The 17,162-nt window shown below is 45.2% G+C and overlaps 1 protein-coding gene across 1 annotated transcript in view; it reads right to left on the reverse strand.

Moving 5' to 3' along the window:
* Positions 1-17,162, reverse strand: part of slc8a2b (solute carrier family 8 member 2b) — a 104,734-nt gene that overhangs the window by 69,338 nt on the left and 18,234 nt on the right. The window contains exon 2 of the mRNA XM_030391644.1: positions 14-76. The gene's annotated coding sequence lies outside the window, so the exon portion shown is untranslated. The remainder of the gene's footprint in view (positions 1-13; positions 77-17,162) is intronic.

Below are 17,162 nucleotides of genomic sequence, written 5' to 3' on the forward strand. Positions count from 1 at the left end.
AGAGCCGACTCACCACTAGTCTCAGGTGCTCCTTCTTCAACTCTTGATCCACATAGAGCTCCTACTGGCTGGCAGACTGCAGACACAGACAGAGAGAGGTTTACAGATGAGAGGCTTTCACTTTCCATGCTGCTCTAAACATTTCACAGAGGCAACAATGCCTGAAAGCATCTTCAAAAACACTGCCTGCAGACTCCCACCGGCACACATGAGGAAGCAAAACAAAACCTCCAGCATGAATATGGAGAAGCACATCCCACATGAGCTCAGAGCGAGAGGACGAGGACGCAGATGGCAGGAAGAGAGAACGCGAGAAAACTGAAGGAAAGTGTTAAAGATAGTACGACCGAGAGAGAGAGAGAGAGAGAGGAGCGACATGCGTCAGCGATCACGTCTCATTTGTATAGATGGCAGTTAATTAGGTGAGCAATCGTCCCGAGAGACGGGTCACAGGTAACGAGCACAAACACAAAAACACACAAAATGAAGTGTGTGAGTTTGTTTTCCACCAGCCGGTCACATGATGAAGAGGAGCAGCAGGATGAGGAAGATGTGTGATGAATGAGATTTTTATTAATATGTATCGGTGAGTCATCGGCTGCAGATTATAACACAGGTTTTACTCTCTGACCACATAAAACGTTTCTAACCTGTGAGGAAATTCTGCCTGCAGGAGCCGATAAACCTGCAAGAATGTTTTATTGTCGCACAAAATGTTTCTCAGCTGGTGTGCAGTCGAGTTTTGGAGTTAGAAAATTCTCTTCACCCTAATTTAATTCTTTTATGAGCTTTTAAAGTTCATTTTAAACTAAATTTAATTATTTTAAACCTCCTCTGAGGACTCAGCCTTTGTGGTCTTTGAAGGCGAGTCCTTCAGAGAGACCTTGTTAACCTCGTCAGCCGTTGTTAAATGGGACGGTCTAGCCTTTAGAGCATTTCCTGGTTGTGTCACCAGATGTTTTACTCTTACGTCACGATTTCTGCCGCCCTGACCCACGAAAGTGACGATCTACGCCACGTGATGTCGCCATTTTCTCTCTTTCTTTATTCTTTTTCGGGCACGCAAAGCATCTTGGGATATGTGAGGCCACGAAGGATAGTAGCAGTGCATCCTCCAAAAAGAGGAAGAAGAAGGAGCATCTGGAGGAGCCTTCAGACTGGGAAAGCGTTCGCGCAGCGTTATGACATAATTGGGCTTCAAATGCTCCTCTGAAGGATGCAGACCCTGAACTGAGACACAGCAACAGTCAGGTTTATCTACATTTTGTCACCAGGCAACTGCAAGTATAAAGTAATAAAAGACAGTTTTAGGTTCAGTGGTAGGTTTAAAAATGAGAAACATAAGAAACTGTGACGCAGAAGAAAAAACTCACAATTTAAGGATTTGTAGAAACGTTTGCTGCAGAAAGTCTCCTGTTGTAACTAATGTTGCATTCAGGTGCTGCTCGGCACATCATGAAGTAAAACGTTTCCAACTTTATCACCAGAAAGTCGCCTTCAGGCTCCCGACAAAATTCAGCCAAATGAAAAAGATCAATAAGTTGAGAGTCCTGTTAGTCTTTTCAGCAGTGGCGTGCACAGACTTTTTGAAGGGTAGGGGCGAAAAGAAGGGCATTTTAGCGCGTGTTTTGGCTCCCAAGAGGGAACTTCAGCGTGTGTTTTGGCTACCAAGAGGGCACTTTAGCATGTGTTTCGGCTCCCAGGAGGGCGCTTCAGCGTGTGTTTTGGCTCCCAAGAGGGCACTTCAGCGCGTGTTTTGGCTCCCAAGAGGGCACTTTAGCATGTGTTTTGGCTCCCAAGAGGGCACTTTAGCGCATGTTTTGCTCCCAAGAGGGCAGTTTATCATGTTTTAACCAGCCAAGGGGGCAGTTTAGTGTGTTTTGCCAACCAAGAGGGCACTTTGGCACGCTTTTTTGGCTCCCAAAAGGCATTTTAGCGCGCGTTTTTCAACAATTGGGCCACGAGGGGGGGGGGCAACTGCCTTGTGCACATCACTGGTTTTCAGCCTGAAATGATGAGCTACTCTCACCTGGTCGCTAACGCTACCAAAACAAGCTGGCTTCCTTCAGCAGGGGTGATACATGTTGACTCTCTGGGTGTTATTCTGCAGCGGCACCGTCACTGCTTCCTGGGTTCTGACCCGCCCGAGACGTTTGACATCTGTCTTATGCTATTTATCAACCTGCAGAAACGCCCATAATTTGCGTGGCAGGTTTGGACGTTAACACAATCTGACCACTACATCTAATCTTTGGCAACCCACAACCAAGAGGGATTCAAGTGCCAGCTAACATCACATCAGCCGACTGCCTTCCACCTGACACTGTTCGACCCTCAACCGCCTGTCGGAAAACCTCCGGTACTGTGAAATCTAAATGTTGGCAGATATGACCGGTGTAATCCTCCATTAAACAGCTAATGAGGGGAGGATTATGAGATACTGAGGGCCACGCAGCATTTAATGTATTCCGTCTGCAGAATCAGAGAATCCAGCCTCTGGTTTGGGGAAACACCGGAGATTTAAAGTCCTCCGTCCTCCTTCACAAGGTCGTGACCTCCATTAACAGGTGGAGGCTCGTCTTCGCTCTGTCAATAGCTCTTTATCTGACGGCTGCTCGGAGACGGACGTACAGATGACCTGCTGCTGCGAGGTTAACTCATCTGATACGAGTCAGTGGATCGAGGAGGCAGCGCGACCGTAACGAGCACACCACACACACAAACACACAAACACACCAACACACACACTATTTACATACACATTCTGTATTCTGCAGGCGTGTGCTGACAGGAGGATTCAGATCCTGCCTGAGATTTAAACATCTTCCTGAAACTCTTGTGTGATTTGATGGAAACGTACAGAACAGCAGATAAACAGTGTTGTTGTCGTTGTTGTTGTTGTTGTTGTTGTTGGTGGTGATCGAGCTGCATGCTAACACTTTTAGCTCAGCGGCTACAGCTAACATTTCCTGTTAACCCTTTGAACCCTGCAGAGATAAGTTGCCAGTTTCTACATTGGTGTTGTTGCTTATTCGTCACATTGTATCGTGTCATAATTGTAACATAATGATGTCATCGCGTGCTCATAATGTGATGTATGAGGGACGACTACAGTCCTAACTTCCTGATGTGAAAAGAATGAATCTTCTTTATTTTAGATTGATTTGAAAACAATCAGGTAAACTTTAATTTCCCGCGACCATTTTGGGGCAAAGCTCCTTGTTTTCGTACGTCACGTGACGTAATGACGTCAACACACCCTATCTTGATCAGGTGGAAATGTTGTTAATGTTTTTATTTATTTTAGACTGACATCATCAGGTTAGAAAAGGGCGTAAACGTCTTTTTCACCAAGTCTCCAGCTGCTTCAGTCGTTGAGGACGATGCTGCGATGCTGTTTCGTTGTGAAGCTCCAGAAATGTTTTGTTGACTGTGAAACTTTACTTAACTTTCCATCAGCATGGAGGGAGAAGATGATGGCAGACTTTTCTTATTTGGGTGAACTGTTCCTTTAAAGGTTTGTGTCTGTGTGTGTGTGTGTGTGTGTGTGTGTGTAACCTCCACAGTTCTCAGGTGTGAGTTGCAGCGCTGTGACCTCGCCTGCGATACTCTAATAACCATCGGGGTTTCTCTCCACGTCGTCTCCTCCTCGTTGGCCGCTGACGTAAATGTCTCGGCTAAAGGTTGACGCCAACACGTTCGTTACGGAGACATTCATCAACAGTAAAGTTCACCAGCAAATAATCTCCTGTTCTGAGCCGTCTCTCTAATCGCCGAGCTCTTTCACCCTGCGCAGCTCCTTCCTGCCTCTCCGACGGCACATTTATGCACCACGTCACCTCTCCGGCTTTTTTATCTCGGAGTCTCCCTTCGACTCGTCTCACAGTTATTTCTAAAGGTCGAGTCAAACAACATCTTGAAAACACCCTCAATAAACGGCTCTGAAAATAAGCTTCATCTACTCCGTCCAGGTAGTCCTTAGCACAGACAATACGCTATTTTCTTCAAGGACAAAAATGGAAAAAAACAAAAAAAACAACTCATTTTCCAATCTGTCTGAATGTTGGTCACCGTGGCAACAAGGCCCCACACGTCCCTAAAGAAAATGGTATATTATATTTCAGTAACTTGGGCTGAGAGATGCCGCGGTGTCGGATGATTTATTTGTGTGTGATTGTAGGGAGCGTGGCGACGCGAGGGACGCGAGCCCATCAGAGAGAGAGTGAAGCAATCTCCTGGAGAAAATGATTTCTTCTCTCTCTACACTTCACCGCCAACAATCTCCATCACCGCTAAATAAATTTCATCAGGATGGAGCTGTTGTAAGAACCGCCTTCTCTCCGCGGGCGAGCGTGTCTGGGATTCAAACCGACAGCCGCAAAGTTTGTGAAGCTTTTTTGTTTTTACGCCTCCAGGTTTTTCTTTGTTGGGTAAAACAAACTGAATCTGCTCTGATGCAGCGTCTTTGTCTTTTATCAGTCATTATCATTTCCCAGAATGCCTTTCAACAACCACCAGACAACGTTTACATGCACACAAAGTCCTGTGTTTGACTCTTATTCTAAAAAATATGTTTACACAATAGAAAATGTTAATCCAGTAATATTTCTGTTTACGTGCAGCTGTATAAACTCTAATCAACACAATCACACTTCTTATTTCAGTGCTCGGGGGGAGTTTACATCCTGCAATCACGATGCAAAGAAAGAAAACCTTCTCGACGAGTCCAAAAACATGTTGAGTCTTTGGTGATGTTTAAAAGTAGGTGTGCTTTCTGTTTGTGCAGCTTTGCACGCTGTCGGCTGGCGTATTGACGATGCACAGAGCTGACTGTGTGCTGTAGACATGCGGGAGGCGGTTGTGTCCTGACTGAGGCTGATCGTCCAAATATCGCTGAACACACGTCCAGAAAATGCTCCTAAAACAGGAAAAACACCGGCACACGTCTCCATCTGAAAGTGCTACATTGCTCCAAGATTGTTGTGCATGTAAAGATCTCGAAAGTTAAAAAAATGTTTAGAAAAAATGTTAAAATAGTTAAAAAACATTACGTCAGAGTCATGCATTTGCATCATTTACGCCTAGCACCAACAGAAAAAAACCTTGTCAGTAGTCCCGCCTTTAATTTGTAACTTTGTGACATCACACTACGTCTCTGTAACTTTGTGACATCACACTACGTCAGCAGAGTCATGCATTTGCATCATTTATGCCTAGCAGCTAGTTCGACACCTAAAAATTGATGTAGCACAGTGGCTCTGTTGTTGTTAGCAGTGCTGGCTCAGGCGTGTGTGAGCTGACCAATCAGAGCAGACTGGGTATTCAGGAGGCGGGGCCTTAAAGAGGCAGGAGCTAAAACAGAGCGTTTCAGACGGAGGAGGAACACAGAGCTGCTGCACTGAACAGTCTGAAAACTGATGTGTTTTTGGTACACGAAAGCTTGTAAACCATCTAGAAGTGAGTTGAAGTAAAATCATGAACATGTAAATGAGCAGAATATGTTTCCTTTAAAGGAAAAGCTCAATAAAGATACCTCGTGCTCTGCGGTGCATCTCTCCTGTTCAGCTGTTGCAGGTTGAAGCAACGATGGACCAAAAAACAAATCAATATTCCAGCACACACAAGGATCTGATTTATTAACAAGCACACAGCGAATGTAATGAATCAATATGGGAAACACGTAGCTCTCTCTTTGTTGTTTTGTCATGTAAATTGTTAATAAATCAGCACAATCGGATGCTGGTGTGAGCTGGAATATTGATTTCTCACACATCTGGCTGACTTAGATTAGCTTAAAGACAGTAAACAGTAAAGGTGATAGCATCTGACGATCAGCATCTGGGAGGCTCATTAATCAACACTTTGTGTCTCGCTTGTACAAAATGTGTCAAAGTGCCAATTTGCAGCCAGCAGAGACTTCAGGAGGTGTTGACAGTCGGTGTTTGTTCCCTCTGGACGGAGCCAGATGTTTCCACTCTTTATGCTAAGCTAAGTTAGATGGTCGCCACATGAGTGAATCAATCGTCTGAACGTTTCCTTTAATAATCCATCCTTGCATTAAAGCAGCAGTAAAACTCACCACATCGACTTCATCTCACGTTCGATCGTTTCATTTTAACACCTGCTTCTTCACCTCAAGACGTTTTACCTCCGCTGCTTTAGTAGCTTAAAGCAATAAGTGAAATAAAAAACTTAATTAAATTAAACCCGCCGGGTGAGAAGTAATACTCTCTCACTGATGCTATCGCGGCCTCTCTGCTGCACGCTACACTACATAAAAGGTCACTCATTTGCTAATTAGAAATAGCTGCAGCCTCGGCAGTTTGTTCCTGCAGTGCAGCGTCAGGTCAACTTTCATCACCGCTTTGCTTCTCGCGCAGCTGCTCGTCAGGAGGTTTAACATCTTCTGTGAACAAAGAGCACCGAGTCGGCCCCGACGATCACATTAATACATTTACATTAGTGTTTATATTCTAGCTGTGGCTGCAAACACTCTGAAGAAAGGCTTTAAGAGTCTGTCGATGTTAATGTGACGAAGTCTTTTGGTTTAAATGCATTTGCTGCTATTTCAGAATGTCTGACAATGATGTAAATGTAATCAGAAGAGTGCAGACGAGGCGAGTAAATACAATAAATTTGCATAAAGACTTTTGCTTTTATTTCCCGAACAATCCTCAGAGATATCTGCAGTTCAGACGCTCAATCCTGTTTCCAGTTTTTTCTCCTACTCCTTGTTTTTGAGTGCTCAGGACAGAATTACAAGACGGAGGGGTCGAGATCTCCCCCAGTGAAATGAGACGACCCTTCAAGACCCTCAAACGTCATCAGTCGTCGTCACTGCCGTTTATGTAAACAAGACTTTTTTTGTGATCTTTCAAGAGCCGTACTCCACTAAAAGGATGAGATGCAACACTGAAATACACATCATCAATAAAACGGTAACATTAGCATCAACAAACCAGGATCTTAGACAAGTAATCATTAACCCGAAGCTATTCCTGTGCAGATAAAGGATAAATAACTGGTGGTGACCTCATCGTCCTGCCATTCTTTAGTCTGGAATCTGTAGTTTTCTGTGTCTCAATTCAGAGTCTGCATCCTTCGGAGGAGCATTTGAAGGCCAACGCTGCGTGAAGGCTGTCTCAATCCGAAGCCTCCTCCAGATTCTCCTTCTTTTCTCTGTTTTTGGAGGATGCACCGCTACGATCCCTCGTGGCCTCACATACTCCAAGATTCCTTACGCGCCCGAAAAAGAAGAAAGAAAGAGAGAACATTGCGACATCGCGTGGTGTAGATCGTCACTTTCGCGGGCCTGGGCGGCACAAATGGTGACGTAAGGGTAAAACATCTGGTGACGCAACCAGGAAATGCTCCAAAGGCTAGACCGTCACATTTAACAACGGCTGACGAGGTTAACAAGGTCTCTCTGAAGGACTCGCCTTCAAAGACCACAAAGGCCGAGTCCTTCAGAGGATGCAGACCCTGAACTGAGACAAAGCAACTGAACCTCCACCCTCAGTTTAAAAACCTCCGTGTAGCTCCAACACAGAGGCAGAGCTGCCTGCTGGAGGCGACGGGTGTTGATTTAGTTGTTTTCTCAAATTGGTTTTGCAGAATGTTCTCCAAGAGGAGAACCTCGCTAACAGAGATCCACTTTCAATCAACAACATGTCCGGTGGAGATGTTATCGAGCGAGACTTTCAAACCTTTTCCCGCATTTTCATCTCGCATCTGAATGTCTTTATTTAAATGCAAATCCTCGCAGAGATGCAGAGATGTGGCTAGATGCATCGCTGCATCGTGTAAACTAGACGAAGGAGCAATGCGATCACTTCAAACTGTGGACGTTTACACAGACAGGCGAGGAATACGGCTTCATACATGCAGTCATATATTGAATAATCGTGAGGCTGCAGGGTGAGAGGACGAGCCGGGCACAGAAATGAAGCTGCTCTCACAGTGAGAGTCGACGCTGTGATGCTTTCCATTTATTTTCTCCTGACAGTCTCATTGGCTGGAGACTTTATGAATTTCCTCGTGCTGCATCAGTCGCTGTGACCCGGCACTGACCCAGAGGTGCCAAATGTCAACAGCACCGACTCCGGCTGACATCAAGCAATGAGAGCGAGTTCGCAGAGAGCGAAGAGGCCGAGATTTAAACCGCTAGAGAGATGACTTTAAATTAGATACACTGCAGATCGAGACCTTCACTCACCAGCGGAGCGAAGCACTTTGTACACAGAGCGCTGAAACTAAACTACAGCGAGCGGTCGGGAAGAAAGAGTCACACCTGCAGAGAGACGAACACTGCAGCTCATTCACTCAGACACAGAGCTGCAGCTCGCTGCTCACTTCTACAGTCACCAAGTCAAATAACCCAGATGGACATGCATCAACTTACACAACTTGACTTGTTGAGGAGGAGAAAACAGCCACAGAGAAGTTTGACAGGAAGAATTTCATCTACAGAAGTTGTGCACCATGCTCAGCTTCTTATTTCGGCACGTTAGCATGTGCTATATGCTAACACAAAGTACTGCTGAGGCTCATGGGAACGCCATCAGGTATGTGGTGCTGAACTTTACATTTGGAGTCAGCAGCTGCCCCCAAAATATCATCCAGGTGACAAACTGACAGGTAAGAGTGTCACGTTGCTCCACATCGTCAGTTCTTCTCAGCACTGACAGTTACGCTATCGAACCGGGTTCGTAAAGATCAGCAGATCGTTGGTTTTACGCCCGACAACGGACACATTTACATTTTCATTTTCTTCTTTACACAACAGTTTGATTTCATCCTGGTGGATTTTTGCAGAGCGGAGTTCAGAGAGTCTGAAAACTCTCAAGTCCAAGAGAGAAAAAAACAACCTTGCAGTGATCCAACAACTACAGAAGATAGAAATTCAGTTTGTTAGAGAGTTCGGTTTCTCTCCTCCCAGACTAATCAATAATGGATCTTTGAAAGTGAAGGGGGGAGTCTCTGGATGCAAGCATGTAGGCGAAGATGGGAACACACTGGGAACTATGAACGCTGTGACAAACTCTGACCTAATCCGTCTTTTTCAGTGAATAATTTACACTCCTGACTTGAGATGAAAATGTCCGTGCGGTCACCAGAAGCTCTTCAGTGTGGAGCAAAGAGCCGACGCTGCTCATGTGGCTGAAAATAAACTGTACCTCATTTTGAGACCCATTTAAAATCCTTCAAGAACCCCGTTTCTGACTCCTCCAGGCTACAACTGAACCACAAGTGCACATATTACAGTCCAACAGAACCTGAACACTGACCGACACCAGTCGGAGTCAAACCAGGGAACCAAACACAAACAGAACCTTTAAAGGTGCTGTTAGTCTCGGCATCTCTGACACGATGCGCTCGTCCCTCCTGAGATCCGACTGTTGCCGGGCAGCTTCAACATGTGAGTGTGTTGAGCTGTGTTATAATCAGAGACAATGCGGCTGTGTGAAGGCAAACAAAGCGGCAGATCTTCAGCACTTTTTAGATTTAACTTTTCTTTTATCTCCGCCCTCCCCGACCCGAACCATCCCAGCAGAACAGCTCGCCCCTGCAGAGCTCTGTGTTCTGCTGCACTGCTCATTAGCACACGAGCTGAAACGATCTCTGCCGTGGAAATATAACCTACATATCTGCGTGTTCGTCGACATGCTTTCATGATATGTTGTTGTGTTGTTGAGAGAGTCAGTCAGCTTCTCTACAGCAGAGAGCGCTCGGTCGGTCGGAGCCTCAGGACCGACTTACAGATTTCCGTCTATTTGCATTCTGAGCGGCGCTCTGGTCTCCTCAAAAGATTAATTCTGAGCATTTACAAATTCTCTCATCTCACAGGAGCAGAAGATGTTCTGAGGCGATCCTTTGTTAGTTTATTCTGCAGAGAAGTCGGAGGAAATGTGAGGCCTGGTGATTTATTTTGGGTTTAATTAACTAGACGACTGCAGACAATATAAAAAGGTACGAGACCTTCAACAGGTAATTAAAATTACAATAAAATAAAACTGCGGGTTGGAAGTTTCTCTCTGTTCCTGTTGACCTGTACGATACGTTCAAACTGAAGGATCCAAATATATCAAATAACGTCCTTTAACCAGAATCATCACCTCCTACACGGCGCTGATGATGTGAAAAGCTTTGATGTCTTCAGTGTATTTAAGAAATTACTTGACTTCAAATAACTCGAAAACTGTTTTGTTATTTCCCCGGCGGCTTCCCTCCCTGAGACTACAATGCAAACCGCGGTTTCATCTACATAAACTCTTGCAGCTCTAATTAACAGAACAAGTTTTCCCCCGTCGACGACGAAGACACATTCCCAACTCTGCGACTCTCCAGAAACCAAACACACCTGTGCCAGAGAAATCCCCCGGTGTCATCGTACCTTACGTAAATATCAGTCCAATCTGTGCAATGCAGGGAATTTTTAAAGAGTTTGGGGACTAGAGAGCAGAGATCTGAGGATGCTGCATCAGGACAGAGTAAACGTTGGACTGGCGCCCTGCTTTTCTGCTAATAACATCCATCCTGAGTGAACACAAGGGCACAGCTCCCAGTGCATCACCGGGACAAACAGACACAACGTTCATACAAAGAACAATAGAACAGAACATTTACTGGACTCACAAGATGGCCCGAATAATTATGAGTTTGTCAGAGAGCGTTTCACAAAGTTTATGAAGTTTCTCTTAGATATAAAACCACGGGTGACACAGAAGTAGCTTCACTGATTTCTGTTAACTTGTTTCATAAATTAGCAGTGAACAGCTGACAGGTAACGTGCACTGTCGACACTTTTCACAAGGAAAGACACAACTTAAAGGGAAGTTGTGTCTTTCCTTGTGGAACGGAAAACCGTGAAACTGTGTTGGACTCCCTCTCGAGAGATCAAGTTAGCAGACCGCTAATTTACGGAGTTTTATCAACCTCAGAAACGACCGCACGACAACAATACACTGCAGTAAATGGATCCAAATATAAACCGCCACCAAAAAGCCACAAATAATGCTCAGAACAGCACCAAACTTCAGCAACAGTACAAATAGGGTCTCAGCACATAGTCCGGGGCATCTAACCTCCGCTAGCTTAGCTGGATTTCTACTGAAAAGCTGACTAAATTTACCACTCTTCTGCAGCAGCTTCCTGTTGACGGGAAGTCCCGACGAGTCGATTACCGAGTGCAGTAGAGTTCCGCGGCTCATGGATGAAAATCCATGGAAAAGCAATCAAAGTTCATATGTGTCTTACCTGCCAGTTTATAACAGTTATTATCGAGAGCGGACAGGGAAAAGAACGGAATTGAGCATTTCTAACCGCACTCGGTAATCGTCGCGTCAGGACTTCCCCGACCCGGAAGCTGATGGAGGAGAGTTGAAATCTGTTTTTAGCTTCACAATAGAAATCCAGCTAAGCTAGCGGAGGTTAGATGCCCCGGACTATGTGCTGAGACCCTATTTGTACTGTTGCTGAAGTTTGGTGCTGTTCTGAGCATTATTTATGGTCGTTTCTGAGGATGCTAAAGCTACATGAGCTAGCGCTCTGCAAACTTTATCTCTCAAAGGAGGGGTCCAACTCGGTGTCACAGTGTGTTAGAACATGCATTAAACTTACACCGGAATATCCCTTTAATGTATTCAATCTAATGCCGGATGCACAATGAGGCCTGAATGATTTAGAATTTGCCGTTCATCCGTTTCATACAGTTTTGTTAAGTTTCTCTTCAGACAACGACTCTCAAAATCGCGTGATTTGTGAATGGAGTCTGGTGGAACGGGTGGCTACTTTACATCAGGTCTGAGCAGGCTCCGTCAGGGTGGCGTGGTGGTATAATGTGTGTACACCTGAACACATCTGAGAGTTGGCTTTTAGTCACCTGTCAGTTTCATGGCTGACCAATCAGATTCTCCCTGTCTCTGACTTCCTGGTCGACGTTGGTTCGACTTGTTTTCTGTGGTGTAAGCTGGATGTTCGTCTTTCAGACTTCAGAGCTGAACCTCCACTAATTTGAATGACATCAGAGCTGTTGAGTACATCACCTCCGTCCTCATCCTGCACTCAATAGCTCGCTTGTTAGTCGCGACTGTGAGGAGCGAGCAGCAGGAGGCGAACATCACGCTACACTGGACGACTGTGTGAACTCCGGTACGAAGAGGGAACTCCTCTGTTCTCTTTTAATAACTGTGTTCAGCTCCAATCAGCCTGTCTCATTGTCTCCGCCTCCTAATTGTCCGGTGTTTATGCATTCATGGGACATTTCTGTGTTATCACAGCTCAGAGTTATGTACTTTCTACCGGACCTCTCTCTCTCTCTTTTTCTACCAATTACACTCCATCATTCCGTTGTTGCGCTGACCTGTTTCTCCCTCCTTCTCTCTCTCTGTCTCTTTATCATTCCAGCTATTCGACCTCTTGTCCTCTTCCATCTATTTTCCCGTCAATTAATTCACCGCTGCCAATTGGACCTCTCTCGGCTCTTGACACTGATCCAATTTCATCATGTCCGCATGAATGTGTGTGTTGTCACCGTTATTTTCTCCCTGACTCGCCGTCTCACAGTCCGCTGACGACTTTCTGTTGGAGCTGTTGTAGTAAACGGATAAATTGGAAGCGGTGTTGAGGCGGAGAGCTGCAGCTGACAGGCATGACAACACCAACGACAGCATCCCCACGGAGATAAAAACCTTTTTATAGAAGGATAAGATCTTTTTTGTTTAACCGGAGAGAGACCGCTCGCTGAAACCACCAGACCTCATCTGCAGAAACAGTCATTTTATCATTGTTAAACAAAAGTCGTTCCAACAGAGAATAAAACTCACAAAACTGTTTTCGGTCATCCTTCCACTGACGCCATGAATCAAAGGTTTATTTCGGTGGCTGTTGGAACAGTGGAAAGACGAAACAAGATGGTTTTGGTTGGTTTATTTAGTTTTTTCCGTCCAGTGTGAATGAAATGTGTTTAACAACGATAAACGACCGTTTCTGCAGGTGGAGTCTGGCACTTAAAGCAAAACCTAGGCTTTTTTTGTGAATGTATACGAGTCAAACCTTCATGTAAAAGCCTAATTATGACGAAAGAGGCACTTTTAAGATTTACTGTATTTTCGTTTTCGGGTCAAACTCATTTTCAATTAGCGATCGCATCAAAATCTCTATTTTTTAAAACAGTAAGAAGTCTCGACACAACATGAAACTTTGCTGGTAGCATCACCAGGGTCTCTACACGTGAACACGAGCATTGAGAACATTGTTTGTGTACACAGAGTTTACTAAAAAGAAGGTTTTTGAACAACTCACGTTAGCAGTAGCTTGTTCCGCTCGCCGCCGTCCTGCCAGTGGAGAAGTGTCGATCTCAGAATGTGACGTAACCTGGAGGACAGTTAAGGTGGAACGCTCCTAAAGCTTAGTTCCATATAAATGCAGGATAATTTGTTGTTTTGTCGTTAGTGAAAAACAATATTGACCTTGACGTTGAAAAAGGAGCCTCATATAAGAAACAATACTAAAATAAAAAGCCGGAAAAGTCACGTGAGATCTCGCGTGGATAGTTGTTGCTGGAAGACAGTAGTTCCACCTTAACTGTCCTCCATGTTGCTGTCAGAGACAAAACCAAGCCAAACGTCTTTGAACCTTCGTTCGCTTCGTTGATCGACAGAAAGGACACTTTTGTTCTGATTCTGATGGTTGATGAACCTCTCTGGATGAGCTTCGATCAAAGTTCCTGTCCAGTGTTTCAGATAAACAACTTCATCATCACTAATATTAATTTAAACTGACAGTCGAGCCCACAACAGGTTTATCGACCGGCCTCCCGACCGTCCGTCTTATTCAAGTCGTCTGGCTACGTTTTGATGAAAGAGACCGACAGACGTCCAACATCACTTCTTTTCTCTGCACGTCTCTCTTCTTTCTGTGCGTTGACAAATAATTTACTAGTTGAGGAGGAGGAGGAGGAGGAGGAGGAGGAAGAGGATCACAGAGGGAGCCGGGCTAGAAGCGCAGGTACATGCCTCCTGCCTTCGCTCTGCTCTGCTCACATCGCTGCTCGCTGTCAAAGACAGAAGTTAACCATGCGAAGGATATTCCAGAGAGGAAAGAGAGAAACACGGGAGAGGAAGAGAGGAGGAAAGATGAGTAAAGACGAGAGAGAGAGAGAGCGAATCAGTAAGAGAGGAGATGTTCAGGTGGGACCGATTAAGGTGTAAAATCATCATGATGAGATTAAGTGAGCGGATACACGAGGAGGGAAAAACAAACACTTCTGGTCGTGTTTCCATCGAAGTGTCGAGTGAATCTGAGGGGAACTTTTGTCAGGCGGAGAGACGTCATGACGCCGGGAATCTTTTCTGATGTGATGCTTCAAAATGTGACGATGGAAACACGACAGCGAACAGAACTGTAGAGTTAGTTGATGAGCATAATGGATGTATTGACGAACACTGTTGGGATAAATGGATCCATTGGGGGGGGTGATGGAGTGATGGGATGGATTATAGATCGACAGATTGATGTATGAACAGAAACAGACGGGCTGAGACTGAGAGGAGGAGAATATTAAGTATCCTGCACGCGCACTAAACTGTAATTCCTCGTCTTTCTGAGGGAAACTCAGAAAAATAATCTTCCTCCCTCCTTCGTCTCTCCTCTTCTCTCTTCCTCTCTCACACACTCCTGAATAATTTACACCCACTACTTCCTCTCCCACACTAATCTGTCACCTCCTCTGTTTCTCTGTGGCTTCTGTACACATGCTGTGTGTTTGTGTGTGTGAGTGAGTTAATTTGCATGTGTGTGAGTGTTTCACTACGTGTGTGTGTGTGTGTGTGTGTGTGGGTGAGATGCGTGGGTGTGTTCTGTATGTGCTGCTGTTTGTTTTTCTGGTTCCAGCAGCTGCAGCGTCTCAAACACACAAAGACGGCAGCGTTTTAGCTCAGAAGTAGCTCAGTTCTGCAGAGACCCGTCGGTTCCGTCGGCTCGTCACAGCAGCGTGACGAACGGCTCGGAGAACACAACAACCGCTTTCAGGCTCATCATCCTGCTGCTCTTCTCTCAGAGGGAGGTGAAGAGTTGAGACATGATCATCTGCTTTATTTTCTTACAAACTGCGATCTAATTCACTTCATCGCCAAGTGAATGTGCAATAAGTCATATTTGCAGTTGTGTTGAGGGAGAGAGAGTTCTGGAGGAGTTATCTCGTTACAGATGTTACAGATGTTTTCATGCTCAGTCTTAAAGGGATATTCCGGTGTAAGTTTAATCCATGGTCTAAATCACCGTGAAACTGTGTTAGACTCCCTCTCGAGAGATCAAGTTAGCAGACCGCTAATTTACGGAGTTTTATCAACCTCAGAACCGACTGCACGACAACAATACACTGCAGTAAATGGATCCAAATATAAACCGCCACCAAAAAGCCACAAATAATGCTCAGAACAGCACCAAACTTCAGCAACAGTACAAATAGGGTCTCAGCACATAGTCCGGGGCATCTAACCTCCGCTAGCTTAGCTGGATTTCTATTGTGAAGCTAAAAACAGATTTCAACTCTCCTCCATCAGCTTCCGGGTCGGGGAAGTCCCGACGCGACGATTACCGAGTGCGGTTAGAAATGCTCAATTCCGTTCTTTTCCCTGTCCGCTCTCGATAATAACTGTTATAAACTGGCAGGTAAGACACATATGAACTTTGATTGCTTTTCCATGGAGTCATAATCAAACATTTTCATCCATGAGCCGCGGAACTCTACTGCACTCGGTAATCGACTCGTCGGGACTTCCCGTCAACAGGAAGCTGCTGCAGAAGAGTGGTAAATTTAGTCAGCTTTTCAGTAGAAATCCAGCTAAGCTAGCGGAGGTTAGATGCCCCGGACTATGTGCTGAGACCCTATTTGTACTGTTGCTGAAGTTTGGTGCTGTTCTGAGCATTATTTGTGGCTTTTTGGTGGCGGTTTATATTTGGATCCATTTACTGCAGTGTATTGTTGTCGTGCGGTCGTTTCTGAGGTTGATAAAACTCCGTAAATTAGCGGTCTGCTAACTTGATCTCTGGAGAGGGAGTCTAACACAGTTTCACGGTGATTTAGACCATGGATTAAATTTACACCGGAATATCCCTTTAAATTTAATCTGTGCATCGATATAAAACTGATCACATTTAATCAATGACTGCAGAATCATATTGTTGTTAGTTTCCATCACGACACGAACACAGTGACGAACACGTCGTCTGATGAATCAGGGACGCCCGGACGGCTCCTCTGAGCCGAGGCTTCTTCTGTCAGCTCGAAGCTCAATGCTGAATAATTTAGTGCGCTCGGTGTTCACAGCTGAGGAGGGTCTGAAGGTGGAGACCACATTCGGTTCACTCCGCTGTTTGTATCTTACTTTAAGTCGTACTTCTTCATCTCCACGATCTTTTATCTGCACGGCTCGGTTGTAAACACTCGTTACACATTCTGTTTGGATTCTGTTCATGCTGAATCATCACATGAGACGCAGGTTTATTTTACAGTACAGCAGCACAAACAGAAGTTCAGGACTGAAGACAGAAGTGCTTCGAACCTGACGGCCAGCAGGGGGCGACGCCACTGGTTGCAAACAGAAGTCTGATTGTATGTAAGCTTATGAAAAAACGACTCATTTTGCAAATTATGGTCCCATTCAGAGTAAAGTAGACGATACATAACATGGCTCCACCCTCTTGTCCAAATATGGTCACTTCCTGAAGACCGTAACGCCACAGGTTGTGGTTGCGAGTGTGTTTTTCCATCTAGATATAAAAAGCCACAGTAATCTTCTTCTTCTGTCAGTATTGCTCCATGTGTACAGCTCGCACATTGTGACCTTGGAAAGCTGTTTGAAATGCGAGTCCCTCTCCTCACCACGACGGCTGCTCGCTGTCAGAAGATGAACATGATGACTTTGGGAGTATTGAAGAATTTGCGACACATGCGTCTAGCTTCGCCGCGACAGTCAGGTTGAATTCTTCACTGCAACAAAACCAGGAAAGTGTTCGTCTCTGTGGTTTGACTGAGAGGCCACGATGTCTGAAGACTGACAGTTTCTGCTCCGCCAGAAAAGATGTTTGAGTCGAACTGTGGTTTGACCCTCAGTGACACAACTCAGAGGCATCAGGGGCCACAGCTGGGGTTTTACTAG

This window comes from Sparus aurata, chromosome 2 (assembly GCF_900880675.1).
Source record: "Sparus aurata chromosome 2, fSpaAur1.1, whole genome shotgun sequence".
Lineage (NCBI taxonomy): Eukaryota > Metazoa > Chordata > Actinopteri > Spariformes > Sparidae > Sparus > Sparus aurata.